At 45.9% G+C, this 21,789-nt stretch overlaps 1 pseudogene across 4 annotated transcripts in view; it reads left to right on the forward strand.

The window, feature by feature from the left end:
* The window catches only part of LOC144770845 (epidermal differentiation-specific protein pseudogene), a 193,633-nt pseudogene that overhangs the window by 65,682 nt on the left and 106,162 nt on the right, over positions 1–21,789 (forward strand). For all 4 annotated transcript variants that reach the window (XR_013599049.1, XR_013599051.1, XR_013599050.1 and 1 more), the window contains one exon: positions 12,208–12,271. The product of XR_013599049.1 is annotated as an epidermal differentiation-specific protein pseudogene, transcript variant X1 (transcript). The remainder of the gene's footprint in view (positions 1–12,207; positions 12,272–21,789) is intronic.

Below are 21,789 nucleotides of genomic sequence, written 5' to 3' on the forward strand. Positions count from 1 at the left end.
CGGGCGCTGCCTGCCTAAGAGCCTACGTAGCGTGGGGACTGGGCGAGCGAGGGGAGAGAGCCGAGACGGCGGACCTGGTGGCTGCGGTGTGCTGGATTGAACAGCGGGCGTGACCGGCCCTGGACGACGCCCGCCCACCCTTCTGGCGGGGTACTGAGGGTTTGCTGCCCTGGTCGTGCTGAATGCTGGTGGCCCCAGGCAGCGCCCGGCAATAGACCGGTGAGACTAATCTGTGAATGGAAGGGCGCCCAGGGGTGCTGTAGGAGCTTGGTGGGACCGTGCTTGTGGGGGCCGAACACACGACTAGGTGACGCAGAGAGAAGATCCGGGAACGTGGGGCCTGTGCTGTGAGTACGGAGTATTGGTGTGGCCTCAGCGGCGGCCCGAGTGCTCCACGTATTGCGACCAAGATGGCTGCTCTGGGCGATGTACCGATTGCGCAACAGGGGCGAGACGATGCGGCCGCTCTGACCCAGGGTGGCGGCACTAACGCCCCGCCGGAAGCCTCAACGCAAGAACAAAGGCTGCACCAGCGCCTTGACGCCATCCTGGAGGCGATCACTGCGACAAAGGAATCGCTGCACCAAGACATTGAGCAGGTAGCCACGGGACTGGGACTACTGAGGGCGGACCACGCCAAACTCTCGGACCGAGTGAAAACAAATGAACAGCTGCTCCAGGAACTGAAACCGGCGGTGGTGACGGCAGGGCATAAACTGACGGATATCCTCGGCCATCTGGCGACTCTGGAGCGACGTGCGGAGGATGCGGAAAGTCGTAACCGGAGGAACAACGTGAGGGTAGTGGGTCTTCCAGAAAAAAATGAAAAAGGAGACGCTATATCCTACATGGAGGACTGGTTCAAGACGGTGGTGGCGCCGGAGGGGTTGTCTCCCTTTTTCTCCCTGGAAAGAGCGCATAGGGTTCCCGCCAGGCCACCCCTGGAGGGCCGACCGCCTCGGCCGATGGTGGTCAAACTGCTGCACTATAAAGACCGCGATCTGTTGATACAGAGGGCGCGATCCCAGGGCCCCTTCCAAGTGGAAAATAGCAAAGTCACAGTCTTTCCGGATTACACTCAGGAAGTCCAGAAAAGCAGAGCATCCTTCTTGTCAGTGAAAAAGGAACTGAGAGAGGAAGGGATCCAATACTCCTTGCTCTTTCCTGCGAAACTGAGAGTGATCATTGACAACAGGACCCACTTCTTTCAGACTCCTGATGAGGCTTGGTCGTGGCTGGAACTGTATCGTGCAGGGACTGATCGTGTACACAAAAGCGGGAGGGAGCGGCAACAACCGGTACGGATCAGGAAATCACAGCGCATCCGCTCCCGGAATAAGCTCAAACAGGCCGAGTGGGAGGCACAAATGGCGGCGGACAGGAGGGGAGCGCTGGCTGCAACGGCGACCATCACAGGATCGCAACAAGAAAGGGCATCCGGAGCGTCGGAATCGGGGGAGGAGGGGGAGAAGTCCGGAGGCGACGACTCAGATACGGGAAGTGCGAAGGGACCGGCGGTCACACCGCAAACCTCAGATGGTTTGTTTAATGAGTGAGGCTTGAGAACTCTGGATACTCCTGAGGTATCTGCTGGTACAGACTCTCCGGACATTTGTTGGACTACCAGGTATGGGGCTGTACAAGCACTATGGGACTGCGGGCGTGGGGTTGAGGCTCCGCCTACGCCGGATCGGCGCTCCATCGACCTCTCGAGGCCCTTAAGGCCTTCTGTGGTGACGACCACAGGTTAGAATAATGTGTGGGGTGTTGGTGGTTTGGAACGGGGCTGAAGCTGGGTTATTAGGTCCTGTCCTAGGGAGAGGGGTTTGGGGTGTTGTTTGGGGTGTTTTGAAGGGGATACACAACTGCTGCAGTGCGGGGGATAATTGTTGGCTGGTGCCATTGTGCAGAAAGGTACACCATGGGGACGTTACCTAATTTGAAATGTATCACATGGAACGTCCGAGGACTTCGTACAATGGTGAAACGTCATAAGGTGCATGCCTACCTGGTGAGGCGGGGTGTACAGATCGCAATGCTTCAGGAAACCCATTTATCCAAGACAGAGTGCGGGGCTTTACAGACTAGGTGGCGAGGTCAGGTATTTGGCACAACATACTCAGCATTCGCCAGAGGGGTGCTAATTTGGGTACGGGCGGGCACGCCGTTCCAAATGACGAGCCAGCGAATTGATCCTGAGGGCAGATATGTAGCGGTTGAGGGGCGACTTTGTGGCAGAGAGGTGGTCCTGTGCAATATTTATGCCCCCAACTCCGATCAGGCCCACTTCTTTGAGGGTTTATCAAGCTCGCTGGCCTATTTCTTGGCGGGCCCTCTTTTACTGGCAGGGGATTTTAATTCGATAGCAGATGTACAACTGGATAGGTCACATCCCCCATTGGTCGATTCCCCGGTGCGCAGGCTAGCAACCCAAAGGAGGGAATGGCAGGAGAGGTGGGGATTGATAGATGTGTGGAGGGAACAGCATCCTGAGATCAGGGATTACTCTTACTTTTCCACACTTCATGACTTGCATGTTAGACTGGACTCTGTGCTGTGCGGCGGCCCCATGGCAGCTGCGGTGACCCAGTCTGAATATTTGACTAGCACCATTTCGGATCATAACCCTTTACTGATCTCAATGCAGTGGCAGCAGGCGAGATCGGCGGTTCCATCATGGCAACTGCGGCCTGATACATTGGAAGACCTGGTGTTTAGCGACACGGTTCGACAGGGCATTGACTGTTATTTTGAGGAAAATGGAGGCTCGGCCTCGACCCGATCAGTGGAGTGGGATGCAATGAAAGTGGTGGTGAGAGGGGTGTGAATGGGCAGATTTTCGAATGCGAGGAAAGCAGTTTTGAATGACCTTGCGAAAGCAGAAGAGGTGTTGAGAGGGCTGGAACAACGGAGGCCTGAGCGGCCGGACTTACAGGAACAACTGATGCAGGCTAAAGAAGTGGTGGCGACTGAGACGGAACGACTGCTGTGCTATGATTATAAGTCATATGTTACTAAGGTGCATGAGGAACGTGATAAAGTGGGTACGCTCTTGGCCAAATTAGCTGATCCAGAGCCTAGGGGGTGCCTGGTCATGAGTATACGAAAGGAAGATGGGGACGTGGTTTATTCTCAATCAGCGGTCCTGGCGCGCTTTCAATCCTATTACACGGGACTGTATGAAAGCCACCTAGAGGCAGAGGTCTCGGAGATAGGCGAGTACCTGGAACCGATTCCGCTGCCGGAGTTTGATAGCGAGGACGCGAAAGAACTGGGGGGGCCCATAACATTGGCAGAGATAAGGGGGGCGATTAAACATATGGCGCGAAATAAAACCCCGGGGGTGGACGGGCTGCCGGTAGAATTTTATGCCAAGTTTGTTGATATACTGGCACCTAGATTGTTGGTGGTGTACTCGGAGGCGAAGCAGATGGGGTGCTTGCCCGAATCAATGAGGGAGGCACTGGTAGTGCCGCTGCTGAAACCGGGCAAGGATGCGTTGGACGTGACTTCTTACCGCCCATTGTCCATGTTGACGGTGGACTATAAGATTTTGAGTCGCATCTTAGCAGCCAGGTTGCTGCCGCACTTGACTACATTGGTACACAGGGATCAAGCGGGATTTATCCCGACTAGGAACATCTCGATGAACATACGTCGTCTGATCCGCATCATGGATGGTGCCGGGGCGTCGGATCTTGACCCTGTGGTATTGGCGGTTGATATCGAAAAGGCTTTTGATAGCCTTGAGTGGGAATACCTGGATGGAGTCCTGTTGAAATTTGGGATAGGTGAAGGCTTTCGGAGGTGGACGAGGGTGCTTTACTCGTCGGCGAAGGCGCGAGTACGGCTGGGGCCTATTGTATCTTCGGCCTACCCAGTGTGTAGGGGGACGAGGCAAGGCTGCTCGCTATCCCCTCTGCTGTTCGCTTTAGCAGTGGAGCCGTTGGCAGCACAGGCACGGTTGGGCACAATGTACAATGGGATAGCGCAAGGACCGGAGTCGCACTATATATCACTGTATGCCGATGATCTGTTATTGTATCTAGCGGACCCAATGCAATCACTAGAGGGAGCAGTGGATATGCTGGGTAGATTTGGGCAACTATCAGGCCTCAGGGTGAATTGGACCAAGACCTGTGTATTTCCATTGCGGAAGGGCACGCCCAATCCACCGCTGACGAGAGAGGTGGTGTGGGAGCCCTCCAGTTTCACCTATTTGGGGGTGCGCATTTATCATGAGGCTGTGGACCTCTTGGAAGGGAACGTGGAGCGGTGTATTCGTGCACTGAAGGGCTGCATGGATTTCTGGGCCTCCCTTCCGTTGTCGGTATTGGGACGAGTGGCATTAGTGAAGATGGTGGTACTCCCGCGGCTGCTTTACTATTTACGGACGCTACCGATATGGATCCCGCAGCGGATTTTTAAAGATCTGAAGACACTGGTGATTGGCTTCCTATGGGGCCATGGGCGGCGCAGGGTCGCATTGAGTACTCTGACTAGACCTAAGCCTGAGGGGGGGTTGGCTGTTCCCGACTTTGAATTATACTACCTGGCGGCACAACTCCAGGTATTGACGCAAAATGTCGCCAGAGAATTCAGGGGCCCTGAGCATGATCGGGGGCTCGGCATCCAGAGGGGTGTTTTGTCATATATAATAATGCAGCAGAAACTAGACGTGCGAGAGCTTACGATAGAAGAAAGAACGCTTAAGTTATGTTGGCACAGGAGCTTAAAAAGAGCAAAAAGAGACCGGCCGTACGCGCCGGAGATACCGCTGGGAATGCTGACCGTGCTGCCTCATGGGGGCGATTGGTCTCAACTGTTGGCATGGGAGGAGCTGGGCCTGCAGGTAGTGGGGGATCTGTATGTCGATGGGACATTAGTCCCCTATCGGACGCTACAGGAACAATTTGGCCTACCGGATGGGACTTTCCTGCTGCACGCAGCGGTGGTGGCAGCGATGCAGAGATATTGGAGGAAAGGGTTGGAAGAACCGGAAGTGACCATGGCATGTCAATATGTGGTGATGGCGGCGGGCACTGTTAAAGCGGTGACTTGCCTCCATACTAGAATGCTGAATGAGGGACTGGCGCCGCTACTGGCATTGAAGTCGCGGTGGGAGGCCAGCGTAGGCAAGCCCATACCGGACACGGTTTGGAGCCAAGTGTTGCAACGGACGTGGAAGGGAACGAGGAATGCGCGATTTCAACGGGTGCATTTTTTCATTATCCATAGGGCATACCTGACACCGGAGAGAGTGAAACGGTATTTCCAGGTGCCCGATGCCATGTGCCCGAGATGCTTGACACCCGAGGTAGATTTGGATCATATGTTATGGAATTGCCCGAAGTTAGGAGCGTACTGGCCGGCAGTGGGGAAACTCCTGAATGCAGTAACGGATAGGGAAGTAGACTTTGATATGGCAGCATGTCTGCTCCTCTGGTTCCCTCATACCAAGAGGACAAAAATTACTAGTAACTTTATAGACCTGGGAATCATGCTGGCTCAAAGAGAGATAACCTGGCACTGGAAGTCTAAGGAAGGCCCATCAGTAAGGAGATGGATGAGTGAGTTGTTGAAGTGGTCCGGCTGCGAAAGTGTTATTAGAATGCGGCAGGCCACTAGGACTGGCAATGAGAAGTGCTTGGAGTTGGCGAGGGCGTGGGAGATGGTGGTCCAGGCATTGCGTGACTATGTGGCGGAAGATGAGGAGGAGGAGCTGTGATAGTTGGGTTCCGTGTGGTTCAAACGATGGTGAATGGATCCTATGGGGGGGGCACTCAGGTGTTTGCAAGGCTTGTCAATACCCGAATCAGCAGCAGTTGTGGGGGGGGGAGGAGGGCGGGGTGCTTTGAAAAGGGTAGTTAGGCACCGCGTTGTAGTTCAGGAGAACCAACTGGGCCTGTTAGGAGCTGGACAAGAACTGAAGTAAATACCCAGGGAGTGTTCTGGGTTCTGATGGTGCAAGGGGGGGAGGGCGTTAGGGGGGTAAAAGCAGATACAACATGATGTAACCGACCGGGAGCCCGAGAAGGGCATACACTGAGGCAGCCTCTGGAGAACAGTGCTCTTGGTGCGCCGCCCAGCCTCCGGGATGTGGGCTGAATGGCTGTGTAGAGTAATTGCTTAATTTTCAATTGTGGTGTCAAAAGTGTAATGGTTGGCCTAATTTTGATGACTTGTCTCTAACTCTGCAATAAAAACAAATTAAAAAAAAAACATAGAAATGTCATTCAAATCATGTCTATGTAAAATGCTACCAAACCTATAACTCCTATTTCTAGAACCAAAATTCTTAGGATAATTTACGATAACAAAACGTGTTATTGTGTTGAAATGTATATGTACTATGAGTTTCTGAGATATTATTTGGCCTATTAGGGGTATTGTCTACAGCATGTTTTCGAAATGAAAGACTGTTTTTAACTGAAGGAAATACATTTATAAAACATTGCGGGCTACATTCTGTTACTACAGATAAACACTAACCTTACTAAAGGTACTATAATCCCAGCTGCCTTTTGGCCAGTGCATCATGGGAACAGGGCAGACCAAACTACCAAGCCAATTCTTTTACTGGAAAGGAAACAAGCTTCCGGGTTCCCATGATGCATTGGGCCAGGGACAGACTAATTTGCATGTAGCCAGGTTCTGAACTGGGATGGTGCAGTGAGCTAAAAAACGGTGATGGATCAAGCCCTGATCTGTTGACTGGGTAGGAGTGTTCTGCTTAATTCAGATACTCTGTCCATCAACACCCCCTTTTCTGAATCGTTTTGGCCACCACAAGTGTGGAAGGGTATGCTCAGATGTGAGTCCCTTGCTCACTGCACCATCAGGATTCAAGCAAGCCGGGCCGAAAACAGCTGTAATGCCAGAAACTGGTCCCCGGAAGCTTGTTTCCTTTCCAGTGAAAGAATTGGCTTGGTAGTTTGGTCTGCCCTGTTCCCATGATGCATTGGGCCAGGGACAGACTAATTTGCATGTAGCCAGGTTCTGAACTGGGATGGTGCAGTGACTAAAAAACGGTGATGGATCAAGCCCTGATCTGTTGACTTGGTAGGAGTGTTCTGCTTAATTCAGATACTCTGTCCATCACCACCCCCTTTTCTGAATCGTTTTGGCCACCACAAGTGTGGAAGGGTATGCTCAGATGTGAGTCCCTTGCTCACTGCACCATCAGGATTCAAGCAAGCCGGGCCGAAAACAGCTGTAATGCCAGAAACCGGTCCCCGGAAGCTTGTTTCCTTTCCAGTGAAAGAATTGGCTTGGTAGTTTGGTCTGCCCTGTTCCCATGATGCATTGGGCCAGGGACAGACTAATTTGCATGTAGCCAGGTTCTGAACTGGGATGGTGCAGTGAGCTAAAAAACGGTGATGGATCAAGCCCTGATCTGTTGACTGGGTAGGAGTGTTCTGCTTAATTCAGATACTCTGTCCATCACCACTCCCTTTTCTGAATCGTTTTGGCCACCACAAGTGTGGAAGGGTATGCTCAGATGTGAGTACCTTGCTCACTGCACCATCAGGATTCAAGCAAGCCGGGCCGAAGACGGCTGTAATGCCAGAAACCGGTCCCCGGAAGCTTGTTTCCTTTCCAGTGAAAGAATTGGCTTAGTAGTTTGGTCTGCCCTGTTCCCATGATGCATTGGGCCAGGGCCAGACTAATTTGCATGTAGCCAGGTTCTGAACTGGGATGGTGCAGTGAGCTAAAAAACGGTGATGGATCAAGCCCTGATCTGTTGACTGGGTAGGAGTGTTCTGCTTAATTCAGATACTCTGTCCATCACCACTCCCTTTTCTGAATCGTTTTGGCCACCACAAGTGTGGAAGGGTATGCTCAGATGTGAGTCCCTTGCTCACTGCACCATCAGGATTCAAGCAAGCCGGGCCGAAGACGGCTGTAATGCCAGAAACCGGTCCCCGGAAGCTTGTTTCCTTTCCAGTGAAAGAATTGGCTTAGTAGTTTGGTCTGCCCTGTTCCCATGATGCATTGGGCCAGGGCCAGACTAATTTGCATGTAGCCAGGTTCTGAACTGGGATGGTGCAGTGAGCTAAAAAACGGTGATGGATCAAGCCCTGATCTGTTGACTGGGTAGGAGTGTTCTGCTTAATTCAGATACTCTGTCCATCACCACCCCCTTTTCTGAATTGCCTTATTATTGCAGCATTAATTTCTTTAATTTAATTCACTTTTTTCTTAATATAGCACTGGTTAGGAGTGGCGTACACAGGGCTGGTCCCTGTGTAGTCCTGAAGAAGAGATAGGGGAATCTTGAAACATGTTGACACAAGTGAACAGGCATACCTAACTCATTGACAGTAGGGTCCCTAGTTCTCTACCCCACTTTTAATATACCACCCAGGAGCAAGAATAAATCATTTATAGCTCACTGGGCAGGTATTTTTAACCCACATAGACCATACCACTCCATATTCACAAACACCACTTGCACCACACATAGTCCATCACAAAATAAAGTGCTCCTACGTAGTTCGCAAGTCGTAGCATGGCCCCCATGATGAAGCATGTCACCGTGGAGAAACCCTGGTGAGTTAGGGGACTCAAGAAAGAAATATCATTTTCTTTCTATCAACATCACACAGATATTCCAACCCCAATGAGCGTTGTGAATACTATCTACCGGCCAGGTTTCTTACTTTTGTCTTACAAAAGTTTTTTTGATTAGTGCTAATGATAGGAGGGTGAACCTGGTCCTTCCCTCTTTCTACCCCTTTTTTGATGTAGCATCTTAACTGTTGACTCACCAACTAATCGAACCATGACCATAAAAAGGCGAATAGGCAAGGGAAGGAGGGAAGGGGCCCCCAGCCCAAACGGTATACCGCCTATGCTCTATAAGCAAGAGTCAACATTCTGGGCTGAAGCATTAGAACCACTGTTTTGGGAAATCAGGATGACAAACATTTTGCCAGAGTCATGGAGGGGATCCATCATTGCACCAATTCATAAGTCAGGGGACAGGTCAGAGCCTCAGAACTATCAGCTAGTTGCACTACTGGACAATGAGTCGAAATTCGTCGCAGGAATGCTCCTGGAAGAGCTCCAGGCCTGGGCAGAAGCAAAATCCATCATCCCCTTGAACCAGACCGGTTTTGCAGAGAATGTGGGGACGAACACAAATATAATAATGATGTCAATGCTTTTCGACAAGGTGGAAACGACTAGGAGCTCCTTGCATTTGTGCTTTATTGATTATAAAGCAGTTTTCGATCATGTAAAACGAAACAGACTGTGGTCCAAACTACATAACTGGGGGTTCCCTCAATCCCTTCTAAACCTCCTGATAAACCTGCACACTAACACATGGGTCCAGATTAAACTGGGCGACGGAACACACTTGTCGCAGCGCATTCCAACGGACAAAGGGCTTAAACAAGGTTGCGTTCTGGCCCCCGCACTTTTTAACCTGTTTGTAGCTGACCTTACACCGATATTAAACGCCTGTAACAAGCATGTTTCAAAACTGGGAGACATCTTAGTGCCATGTCTCTTATACGCAAACGACATAGTCTTGATCAGTAAAACGAGAGTAGGCCTCCAACATCGTATAAATGCCACACAAGACTACTCAAAAGAAAACGGTCTAACGACAAACCTTGATAAAACTTAAACCATCACCGTGAGCAAAAAAAGGGACAAACCCTCAGCATGGTTCTGGGGCAACACCCGAATAGAGAGCACCACGGAATACAAATACCGGGTGTAAAGATCGACAAAGGAGGCAAATTCCTTGCACAGAGAAACAGCATCAGGCACAAAGGAATCGCTCTGGCAATCTCGCTAAAATCTTTGAACTCCAAATTAACCGAATCTGTCGATTCTGCCATAGTTGAAGTGATTCGTGCAAAGTTATTGCCAACAATAACTTACGGAAGCGAAGCCCAGAAAGGAAGAGACGCCAAATTACTGGACTCCACAGTTACAAGCACGTTTAGGATTATATTTGGGCTACCCAAATACACCTCCCCCTCGCAAATAAGGCTCGAGTTTGGCATCCAGAAGCAATCTCTTGCGAGACATGGGGCATAATACATAACGTGGGATAAAATACGAAAAGCCGCTTCAGGGTGACTAAATGCACAGTTATGGAAAGAGATAAGCAGACACACTAGCTCACCCGCAGCAAGATACATCAAAGAAGGATTACACAAATTGGGACTGAACCAACTGTGGGAAACTCACACCAGCTTCGGCGAACTTAAAAAACTAGTTTGGAAATCAGTCAAATACCTATCGTGGCTGGAGGACAAAGCCTCACTCGCTGAAAGGTCTCATGGTTGGATGACTCTGAATACATACTGTGAGCAAGCAGCCCAGAAGTACTTTAACACGGGTTACGCCAAGCATACAAAAATCAGCTTCATGAAGTTTAGACTTTGCGTGTTACCTGCCACTCAGCACTCTCCACCCTGGCTGAAGGAGAAGGTGGACCCTAGGTGCCGCCTATGCGGTTAGCATCGAAAAATCTGCTGCATCTATTATGCTCCTGCAAACAACTCTCACAAGAACGGCTGAAAATATTAAAAGTAAAATTCAACCAGCGTGGATTTCGAACTAGGAGGCAGGCTGTTCTGGCTTGGCTTGCTCCAAGTGACCCCCAACTAAACTGCGCTTTGGTAAAATTTCTGACAGCATGCCAAAAGAAATTGCCGGAAATCAAAATATTGGCTGAAATCTAACTATTAAATTTACCTGTGCATTTATAAACAAAGTATTATATCCAAGAATTACCGTGGTGTAAACAAACGTGACATGCATTTCTGGTTATAACGTGCCTGAATAAGTGACTTCTAATATCTGAATTTTTATTGTACAGTTTTTTTAATAGAGCATTTATCCTTTTATAACTAAGGAGTTTTTATATCCAAAAATTGGTCTGTAATGAAATATTTTTGTGCTGCAATGGTTTTAACAAACTATGCAAATAAAATAAACTTGAAACTTGAAACTACTGAGTACCTACATGCCAAGTTTAATGAAGTTGTGATAGGGATGCCCTTTATCTTTAAACTCACATAATGTATGGGCCCAGTTTCTTGTGCATACAGAACAGTTCAGGGAACATAGCTGACACCCATGGGTTCTTCTTTCCTTTCTTACTTTCTATTCTTACAGAATCTGGTTATATGTACCCTCTCCACTAATTTCTAACACTGAGGCACAGTAATAACAAGGGGTTCTGGTTTCCCTAATTTATTCCTGAAGGATTCTAAGGTGTTTTTGTTCAGTTATCTCTTCCACTTCCTCTTCCACTTTGGATTAGAAGGTGACAAAGGTTTAGTTGTTTTCTCAAAGGCTGTAGGAACTCCCCGGGACTGATCACTGGTGAACTTAGTAGCCATGTTGGCAGCATGGTCCAAAGTTAGTCCTGCATGCTGTTATAGCCATATTTGAGTCTGAACGGGGAGGGCCTCTAAATGCTGCTCAAGATACATTTTCTCCATAACCTCTTCCTTAGTTGATTCTAGAGGTTACAGTCAGCAGTCTGCAGCATCTTTCATTTTGTAAAATAAACATTTTCAGGGTACCTCCAGGGACTGCTTTCTGTTTTCTAAATGTTTAATCTCTGAGTCTCATCATCCACCCTTAAGCAAGCAAGGATAATCTTCTTGACTTCAGCATAGGTAGAAGTGCCATCCCTATTAGTAATTTGATAGGCGGGTTGTACTTCTCCTGTTGATTGCGGTGCAAGATAAAAAGGGCCACCGGTCTTGTGCCTAGGCACTGGCTTGAGTGGCTCTTTCGAAATTTAGAAAGAAGTCTATTTGGTCCTCACAAAAAAATATATTTTTGTAGGGGAACCATAGCACTGGATAGATCTTTGCCTATTCCAACAATCAGTTGTGTTTGTCCTTCCGCCATTTTAGTAAAGTTCCCCTCTTGGGAACAGATAGCATTAGCAAATACTGTTCTAACTATTTCTGCCTGTATCATGTGTCTTTCGAGAGCCCACTCTAACTTGTGTTGACCGTCCTGTAGTTGATACATTATGTATTCCATCGAATGGCAGCTGCCCCCATTCTCCACAATGTGTCTACTGTTTGGTTCAGAAATATTATATTGGTAATACTCTCTCTCAAAATAGGAGGCATAGACACTTTAGTTTCTATGTAGAAGGCATTTTATTTAATTGTCTGAAAAGCCCATGAATTATTATTTGATCTCTTCTTTTTCTCTTAGACTCAGAAGATCCCAGGCCTCTGTAGAGTACATTTTCTCCTCAGAAAAAGAAGATAAGCCCAAGGTAGGTGTTTGCTTACGTTTGCAATCAAAAAGGGAAATGTGAGGGAATTCTTCTGATCACACTCCTGTCCCATCACCATATGAATTGTAACACATGTTAGAGTATAGATTATATGATTTTACCCCAGCGCAGATAAGTTAAAAAACAGATCTTTTCAGAAATTATTAGTATACAAAACAAACAGGTCAGTTAGTTGATTTTTCTTCTTTTTAATCAGTCTTCACTTTGCAAGTTGCTCAAATGTACCTAAGCCAACACGTGTTTCGTCGCCTCTGAAAATTAGTACATGCAACTTGTTCACGGCTTAACATTTTCGCAGTATTATCGTTTTTGATGTGCCGATAATTCCAGGCCACATGTGCTCCAGTGAACCGGTGTGGGGCATGAGTACGCGAAGCGGCGACTTTTGAAATCATTACAAACTCGGGTGGCTGATAAGCAGAGGAACCGCATGTACACTTACCCGATAACTGGGATATTGATAGTGAACTTCGCCTAACGCCACTGGAGGACATGGGGCCTGGAATTATCACCACACCAAAAACGATAATACTGCAAAAATGTTCAGCCATGAACAAGTCGCATGCACTAACTTGCAGAGGCAACGAAACATGTGTTGGCTTGGGAACATTTGAGCAACTTGTAACCTGAAGACTGATTGAAAAGAAGAAAAATCAACTAACTAACCTGTTTGTTTCGTGTGCTAATAATTTCTGAAAACTGTAACTTACGTGTGCTGTGGTACAATTTTGCATTTGTCCTGTTGGTTCTACCACAGAAACTTAGGGAGGCAGGTGGTTCTCCTCAACCCTACAGCACCGTCAACAATTCCTAATTCACTTCAATATTACCTAGTGAAAATTACCCTGAGGCGCCTATACCCTATCACCTATACCACCATTCCAGCTTCAATCTATAGCTTATATGACCTTGGTATTCCTTTACTGGTCAAAATACTCTTTTATACAATTCTAAATATTTATAACTAATGAGAGAAAATAAACAATGTTGGATCTTAAACCTATGGAAATAAACCGCTAAAGGGAAAAAAAGACATACTGAAGTCTTAAGCTTGGTAGAGAGACAAAATATCGAAATAAAAATATCGATATACAATAATATTGATGTTTTAATTTCGATGGTATAGAATATCGATGTGCAATAATATCGATAGACAGAATATCGATATTAAGGTATGTATGTTACTAATATCGACATTGTGTTTAGTGTTATCTATTTTATTATGTTGTTTATATGTTTGTTAAACATGTTTTTTAATGTATGTTTAGAAATTAGTAATTTTGTTTACATTTTGCGTTTTAGTATCAGAGCGGGTTGTGGGTTTATAGGGGAATAGGGTGGGAAGTAATTTAATTATAATTAATTAATTAATATGTTTTTTAAAATATTTTTGATTAATAAACAATTATTAATTAATTGGTAATTAATTATTATTAATTAGTTAATTAAAATAATTAGAGCTAAAGTAGTACTATTTATTATTTGTTGTTATTGTTAATTAATAATTAATTGGTAATTAATTATTATTAAGTGATTACATTTTTTATGTGATTTATTTATGTGTAGTGGGTTGTGTGTTTATAGGGGAATAGGGTGTGACATAATTAAATTAAATTAATTAAAGAGATTGTATTTATTTATTGGTATTTATTGTTAATTAATTGTTACTTAATTAATTGGTAATTAGTTGTTTTGAATTATTTCATAATATTAATTATAAATATTGTATTAATAAATATTGTTTATTCTTGTAAATATCTTGTTAATTCATTATTAATTGGTAATTAATTATTAATTGGTAATTTATATGTGTTATTTAGTTAATTTATAATTACATCAATGTAATAATATTAATTGTTATTAATTGATTAATTGATATTTATATTAATTGTGTTTTTTTGTATGTGTAGTGTGTGGTGTGTTAAAGGGGGAGTAGTGTGGGAAGTAATTTTTACCCCCCATGTTATCCAATGCTTTCCCTACTGTTGCACCCTCTGGAGTGGGAATAGTAATTTTTACCCCTACACTATCCAACGCTTTCCCTACTGTTGAGCCTCTGGAGTGGGAATAGTAATTTTTACCCCTACGCTAGCCAATGCTTTCCCTACACAACCTCAACATCATCTCCTATGCAGACGACACCCAGCTGATCCTCTCCCTCACCAACGACCCAGCCACTGCCAGAACCAACCTACACGAAGGAATGAAAGACGTAGCCGAGTGGATGAAGAACAGCCGTCTAAAACTGAACTCAGACAAAACAGAAGTCCTCATCCTAGGATCATCTCCCTCTGCCTGGGACGACTCATGATGGCCCCCGGCTCTAGGCAGCGCTCGCAAACCAATGGACCATGCTCGCAACTTGGGATTCATCCTAGACTCCTCCCTCTCGATGACCAGACAAGTCAACGCCGTCTCATCATCATGTTTTAACATCCTACGCATGCTCCGAAAGATCTTCCGATGGATCCCCACCGAAACAAGGAAGACGGTCACCCAAGCACTTGTCACCAGCCGACTGGACTACGGAAACACCCTCTATGCCAGAACCACAGCCAAATTACAGAAAATACTTCAACACATTCAGAACGCCTCCGCAAGACTCATCCTAGACATACCTCGCCACAACCACATATCCGGTCACCTGAGAGACCTGCACTGGCTCCCCGTCAACAAGAGAATCACGTTCCGCCTCCTCACCCACGCACACAAAGCCCTCCATGACCTAGGACCCAGATACCTCAACTCTCGCCTGACCTTTTATACCCCCACCCGCCAACTACGATCGTCCAACCAAGCACTCACCGCGATTCCAAGCATCCGAAGAGCCACCATGGGAGGAAGATCCTTCTCCTACTTGGCGGCCAAGACCTGGAACTCCCTCCCCACCCACCTCCGTCTCACACAGAACCACCTCTCCTTCAGAAAACAACTCAAGACCTGGCTGTTCGATCAGTAGCGAAACCCTCTTCCCTAAGCGCCTTGAGACCCTTTGGGTGAGTAGCGCGCTAAACAAATTTCTGACTTGACTTGACTTGACCCTCTGGAGTGGGAATAGTAATTTTTACCCCTACGCTATCCAACGCTTTCCCTACTGTTGCACCTATTGGAGTGGGAATAGTAATTTTTACCCCTACGCTATCAAACGCTTTCCCTACTATTGCACCCTTTGCAGTGGGAACAGTAATTTTTACTCCTACGCTATCCTACGCTTTCCCTACTGTTGCACTCACTGGAGTGGGAATAGCAATTTTTACTCCTCTGCTATCCTACGCTTTCCCTACTGTTGGACTCTCTGGAGTGGCAATAGTATTTTTTACAACCAACGCTATCCAATGCTTTCCCTACTGTTGCACCCTCTGGAGTGGGAACAGTAATTTTTACCCCTACGCTATCCAACGCTTTCTCTACTGTTGCACTCTCTGGAGTGGGAATAGTAATTTTTACCCCTACGCTATCCAATGCTTTCCCTACTGTTGCACCCTCTGGAGTGGGAACAGTAATTTTTACCCCTACGCTATCCAACGTTTTCTCTACTGTTGCACCCTTTTGAGTGGGAATAGTAATTTTTACCCCCACGCTATCCAACGCTTTCCCTACTGTTGCACTCTTTAGATTGGGAATAGTAATTTTTACCCCTACGCTATCCAACGCTTTCCCTACTGTTGCACTCTCTGGAGTGGGTATAGTCATTTTTACCCCTACGCTATCCAACGCTTTCCCAACTGTTGCACCCTCTGGAGTGGGAATTGTAATTTTTACCCCTACGCTATCCAACGCTTTTCCTACTGTTGCAATATGTGGAGTAAGTATATATATTAATATATATGTAAAGTTTTTAATTTATTTTAAATATATATGTATTAGTTATAATTTTTAAATATGTTTTAATGTTTATATTTATAATTTGTTAAATGATATGTATTTTTAAATAATTTTTACATTATTATTTATACATTTAAAAATGATATTTTTAACTTCGATATTTTTGTACTACTATATTTTTTTCTCAATATTTTTGTACTTACCTTTATGTAGATAGAACTCTGATATTTTTGATGTCGATATTTTTGTGTCAATATTTTTGTATGTCTATATTCTGTCTGTCGATATTATGTCATGGATTCCTTAAGCTTCACTGGAAAAAAATGTTTTCACAACCCGCCATTTAGATGGGAGAGCCTTCTATTGGGATTGCCCTAGTCTACTCTCAACCTTTTGCCTCCCACTTCCTGCCTCAACCCAGCAAGCGAGTATCTACCTCAGCCAGCCTTATTCCTCCATGAACGTAGCGGGACATCTTGTGTTGACAGTGGCCTCCTGGCTCTCTTGTAACTTCTTCAGCAATCCTGCCCTTCCACAGTGTGACATGGGCTGTCTCTGGTCAGCGGCTTGCATCTCAGGGGAAGTTTATTCTTGCGTCAATTCTGGTGGCTCTTCTCTTCTGCGTCAGCATTCTTCTAGTGGCATTTTGCATCCCATGCCTTTAAGTTGGATCCAATCACATTCTGTTTTCCCCAGTACAAACCTTTCTTCAGGTGGTTCTAGAGTAGCTGTTTTAAATGTGCAGGACTCCCAGGCATCCTGTGAAATTACCTTTTGCCGCCAACTTCCTACCGCAACCCAGCAAGCGAGTATCTACCTCAGCCAGCCTCGTTCCTCTATGAAGGTAGCAGGACATCTCATGTTGACAGTGTTCTCCTAGCCCTCTTGTAACTTCTTCAGCAATCCTGCTCTTCCTCAGCGTGACATGGGCTGTCTCTGGTCAGCGGCTGGCGGCTCAGGGGAAGTTTCTTCCTGCGCCATGCTGGCGGCTCTCCTCCTCTGCCTCAGCATTCTTCTAGTGGCATTGTGCATCCCATGCCTTTAAGTTGGATCCAATCACATTCTGTTTTCCCCAGACACAGTACAAACCGTTCTTCAGCTCATTCTAAAGCAGCGGTTTTAAATGTGCAGGACTCCCAGGCATCCTGTGAAATGAAAGGTGAAGTTTGTAACAGTAGAGGGAAAGGGCCAAGGGAGTGAGTTGTTTCCCCCCTCTTCCGCCTTACGTTGTTCCACTGTCACATCAACTCCCTGTAGTTATATGGACTAACATAACAGTTTGGAGTTTTCTCCTTTTATCTGCATAAGTCATCTGAGAAGCCTGTGGTAAGTTTGGACACAAAAGTGAGAAACAAAGAGGTAAGATCTCAACTACCCACTCAAAGGCACTCCAACGCTGCTCTCTGGAGAGAATCTTCCTTCTAATTGAAACAGCATGTTCGTCATGGCCCTCACCATTGGTCTGGGCTAGGGCCACCCCTATCTCATGTTCAGAGGCATCTGTCTGCATCCTGAACTGCTTGTATAATCTGGAGTTTTCAGAATGGGTGCTGAGCACATCGATCTCTCCAGGATTTCAAAAGATGTTTTGCCAGCTCACTGTCCAGTTAACCTTCCTGTCCATCCTTTTAGAGGTCAGTTCTATGAGGGTGGCATAATGGACCCAGATCCCTGCACAAACATCCTGCAGTACCAAGTCAAGTCAAGGAATGCTCTGATTTGAGTCTGATTGTTTGAAGCGTCCCTATCCAGCATGATCTTGATTTTGGGGTGTAGAGGTTGAACATGGCTTCCACCCACGGTAAACACCCATTATTTCGCAACTTTCTTCCCGCATACCATCACTCCGCATACTTTTATTACGAAAGTACCATGACTCCGCAATGCCATTATAACGCATGGCATTACATTTTATATGCTTTTACCACGCATTCATTTACAACGAAATTCGTTGTAAATGCATGAATGGTAAAAGCATGTTTTTTTTTATATGTTAGGATAAGGTAAGTATGGGTATAGGGGTATACGTTTTGGGGTACTGAGGTATATGTTTTCGGGTGTTTAGGTATTTTAAGGGTTCAGATATAGTTTTGGGTTATGGGGTACAAGGGCATTTTTAGGGTTTAGGGATAGGTATGGGTTTTGGGGTACAGGGGTATTTTTAGGGTTCAGGGGTAGGTTTGGGGTTTGGGGTGCAGGGGTATTTTAGCGTTCAAGGATAGGTTTAGGTTTTGGGGTACAAGGGGATTTTTAGGGTTCAGGGGTAGGTTTGGGTTTTGGGGTACTGAGGTATTTCTAGGGTTCAGAGCTAGGTTTGGGTTGGGGTACAGGGGTATTTTTAGGATTCAGGGCTAGGTTTGGTTTTGGGGTACAGGGGCATTTTTAGGGTTCAGGGCTAGGTTTGGGTTTGGGGGTACAGGGGTATTTTTAGGATTCAGGGCTAGGTTTGGGTTTTGGGGTACAGGGGTATTTGTAGGGTTCAGGGCTAGGTTTGGGGTTTGGGGTACAGGGGTCTTTTCAGAGTTCAGGGCTAGGTTTTGGTTTTGGGGTAAAGGGGTATTTTTAGGGTTCAGGGCTAGGTTTGGGTTTTGGGGTACAAAAGTATTTTTAGTGTTCAGGGCTAGGTTAGGGTTTTGGGGTACAGTGGTATTTTTAGGGTTCAGAGCTAGGTTTGGGTTTTAGGGTACAGGGGTATTTTCTAGGATTCAGGGCTAGGTTTGGTTTTGGGGTACAGGGGCATTTTTAGGGTTCAGAGCTAGGTTTGGGTTTTCGGGTACAGGGGTAGTTTTAGGGTTTGGGTTTTGGTGTACAGGGGTAGTTTTAGGGTTCAGGGATAGTTTTTGGATTTTGGGTGCAGGGTATATTTTTAGGGTTAAGATGGTTTAGTGTTTAAGGGTGTTGGGGTATTTTAAGGTGTAAAGGTGGGTGATGATTATGAGGTGGAGGGGTATTTAAAGGGACCAGGGTGGGATTCGTTTTTAGGATGTAAAGGGTAATTAAAAAAAAATTATTAATAAATACAAATAATATAAATAATGCAATTTAAAAGAATAAATCTTTTATTTAATTACAAAAAATGTGTATATATATTTATAAATATATATATATATATATATATATATATATATATATATATATATATATATATTACCTACTGGCGGTCGCCAGTAGGTATATATAGTTAGGATTTTTTCTCTATGGGTTTTTTGAAAATTCTATGTCTAATAACTTTGGCGTTTGTGGACGGAATTGGCTGAAATTTTCAGGAAAATGGCACATTTTGTTTCTGAGCAGCCCTTGAAAATTTGGGGGGGGTTCGTCCAGTGGGGGCCGAGAAAAAAGGGGGGTCCCAAAACGTGTTTTTAACATTGAGTTTTCCATAGGGCGGTTGGCCTCACTTTTAGCCCGAACGGCTGAATGGATTTGCACGAAACTTGGCAAAATTGTAGGGACTGGTAGCCCGATGTGCCTTTTGTAGGTCTCAATATATGTGCTCCAGTGGATTTTGAGAAATTAACGTTTAAAAAAAGATATATATCTGTAAGCGCGGACCAGGCAGCGCTCTGGTTCGCGGACTTTTCGCGCAACGGAGCTTTGTGAAGCGAAGCTGATTGGTTCTCCGGCGTCTGTCAACATTCCAAACAGTCCGTAGCGGCCGCCATCTTGTCTCTCGGTAGGATCGAGAGACAAGAGGAGGTCAAAACAAAGGGGGAAATAACTATAAGGGGGCATAGTAGATCCTCGCTGACCCCCTAGGTTTGATGTGGAGGTTTTAAAAGGGCCCCGCGGGGCAAAAAAAAATAATAAAAATAATAATTGAACGGCTGAATGGATTTGCACGAAACTTGGCAAAATATTAGGGACTGGTAGCCCGATGTGCCTTTGCTAGGTCTCAATATATGTGCTCCAGTGGATTTTGAGAAATTAACGTTCAAAAAAAGATATATATCTGTAACAGCGCTCCGCTTCGCGTAACGGAGGTTTGCGAAGCTGATTGGTCATTCTGTCACTGGGCTATAGTTGGGCTACATCTGGCTGATATTTGGGCTACATTTGTTTTTTTGTGTGTCTGGCGGCCATCTTTGGGCTACATTGGGCTACATTGGGCTTCATTGGGCTACATTCGGCTAATTAGCAAATAGCTCATCGCAAACTAGGAATGGTAAAGAATCGCTATTTATTCCTTAAAGTTCGCTATTTAGGAAATGCAAATAACTTTGATGATACATATGGCGGTTCATCTCTATAGTTAGGATTTTTTCTCTATGGGTTTTTTGAAAATTCTATGTCTAATAACTTTGGCGTTTGTGGACGGAATTGGCTGAAATTTTCAGGAAAATGGCACATTTTGTTTCTGAGCAGCCCTTGAAAATTTGGGGGGGGTTCGTCCAGTGGGGGCCGAGAAAAAAGGGGGGTCCCAAAACGTGTTTTTAACATTGAGTTTTCCATAGGGCGGTTGGCCTCACTTTTAGCCCGAACGGCTGAATGGATTTGCACGAAACTTGGCAAAATTGTAGGGACTGGTAGCCCGATGTGCCTTTTGTAGGTCTCAATATATGTGCTCCAGTGGATTTTGAGAAATTAACGTTTAAAAAAAGATATATATCTGTAAGCGCGGACCAGGCAGCGCTCTGGTTCGCGGACTTTTCGCGCAACGGAGCTTTGTGAAGCGAAGCTGATTGGTTCTCCGGCGTCTGTCAACATTCCAAACAGTCCGTAGCGGCCGCCATCTTGTCTCTCGGTAGGATCGAGAGACAAGAGGAGGTCAAAACAAAGGGGGAAATAACTATAAGGGGGCATAGTAGATCCTCGCTGACCCCCTAGGTTTGATGTGGAGGTTTTAAAAGGGCCCCGCGGGGCAAAAAAAAATAATAAAAATAATAATTGAACGGCTGAATGGATTTGCACGAAACTTGGCAAAATATTAGGGACTGGTAGCCCGATGTGCCTTTGCTAGGTCTCAATATATGTGCTCCAGTGGATTTTGAGAAATTAACGTTCAAAAAAAGATATATATCTGTAACAGCGCTCCGCTTCGCGTAACGGAGGTTTGCGAAGCTGATTGGTCATTCTGTCACTGGGCTATAGTTGGGCTACATCTGGCTGATATTTGGGCTACATTTGTTTTTTTGTGTGTCTGGCGGCCATCTTTGGGCTACATTGGGCTACATTGGGCTTCATTGGGCTACATTCGGCTAATTAGCAAATAGCTCATCGCAAACTAGGAATGGTAAAGAATCGCTATTTATTCCTTAAAGTTCGCTATTTAGGAAATGCAAATAACTTTGATGATACATATGGCGGTTCATCTCTAACAAGATAAGAAGCATAGGGATACATTTATGATGACTGGCGCATCACCAGGGATGTGTTAGTCATTCTGTGCCGCTGTTCCGTCACCTATGGTGTGCTGCATTTACAATGCGGCGCATCATGGGGCAAAAACAGCACAGATGCGTGATGTATCTGTGCCGTAAAGGTGGCGCATTGCTGGAGTTGTATCGCAAGTGTGATGAAGCTCCAGCAAGGGTCGGGGGTGCCCCTGTCGCAGGGTTTCTGTTCTCACACAGAACTGTGGACAGAGGATTGGAACCTCGGCGAATGCATTGCTGGAGTTGTATCGCAAGTGTGATGAAGCTCCAGCAAGGGTCGGGGGTGCCCCTGTCGCAGGG

Source organism: Lissotriton helveticus, chromosome 7 (assembly GCF_964261635.1).
Source record: "Lissotriton helveticus chromosome 7, aLisHel1.1, whole genome shotgun sequence".
NCBI lineage: Eukaryota > Metazoa > Chordata > Amphibia > Caudata > Salamandridae > Lissotriton > Lissotriton helveticus.